Consider the following 1,490-nt stretch of genomic DNA (forward strand, 5'->3'; position numbering starts at 1 on the left):
TACTTTGTTACGACTTTTTTACAAATTATAATTAATAAGAATGACGGGCAATTGTACATAATTTAAATATAATTCAACTTATAAAGTTTTATAAATTTACATTTAAAATCCTTTTTAAATAATAAATTTAAATATTATTACAAAAAAAAATATTTTCAATATAACTCATCTTAATAATTCTACATTTTGATTTGAATTTAATTTATAATATAAATTTATAATTAAAATCTCTTAATTTAATTTTCAACAACAATATATAAAATATTTATATTAAGTTAATCCATTTGTGGGATTATCAAATTAATCAACAAGTTCCTCTAATATAATAAATTATCGCCAAATTTTTTATTTTAATGCTTTACATTTAATATTTAATTAATTTTATTTTTATTTAAATAATAGGGTATCTAATCCTAATTTCTTTTTAAACTTAATTAAAAATAAATTTTTTTATTAACTAAAATTATTACATTTCACTATAAATAAAATTAAAAAAAAATTTAAATCTTCTTTTATATTCTTTAAATTATTAGAATTATTTATTCTTATCATCAGTTTAACCGCAATTGCTGACACCTAAATTTATTAATAATATAAATAAAATTATCTATTATACTTTTTATTAAAATAATTATTTTAAATATTAATAAATCATTAAAAAATTATTTAAATTTTTAAAATACTTTTTTATAAAAAATTTATTTATATTCAAATTTTATAATTAATTTATAGAAAAAAAAATTATTTCCCTACCTTATTCACTAATTTATCATATTTATCTAATTCATTATTTTTAATCAATATATAATTTAAATTAATATTAGAATTTAATAAACATGTTAATTTATATATTGACTAAAAAATAAATATGACATTTTCTACCTCATTCACTAATTATCATATTTATCTAATTCATTTATTTTTTATTTATTTATAAAATACATTTTATAAATAAGTGAAATATTTACAGACAATTTATTACATAATTTTTTTATAAATATAATAAATTATTTATTATATATATTTTTATTTAATTATTTATATAATAATTATATTTTAATATATATTACGCACACGATAAGAAATATTTTACATTGGCTGATAATATATAAAAATATAAAAATAATGGAAATTAAATTTTAACATTAATTTATAATAGTATTATGAGGTAGTTAATACATGAAAATCATATAAGATGAATGCTGTACATCGATTAGCATATATGATTACAAGTCAATAAATGATTTTGCTAATACATTATTTTGAATAAAAATTAAAAAATATAAAAACAAAAAAAAGGAAATTAATAAATTTTCTTCATTCTTTGTTTTCTTCTTCTATTAATTATTTTTCTATTATTTGAATAAAAGATGTATCGTGTGTATAAGATTAAATAGATAGATAATTTATATAAATATGTAATACGTTTTGAAATTTATATATCTATATATATATAATATATATATATATATTGTTACGTCCCTGATCTT

This window comes from Nylanderia fulva, unplaced genomic scaffold, assembly GCF_048542155.1.
Source record: "Nylanderia fulva isolate GAGA-0341 unplaced genomic scaffold, ASM4854215v1 Scaffold935, whole genome shotgun sequence".
Taxonomy (NCBI): Eukaryota; Metazoa; Arthropoda; class Insecta; order Hymenoptera; family Formicidae; genus Nylanderia; species Nylanderia fulva.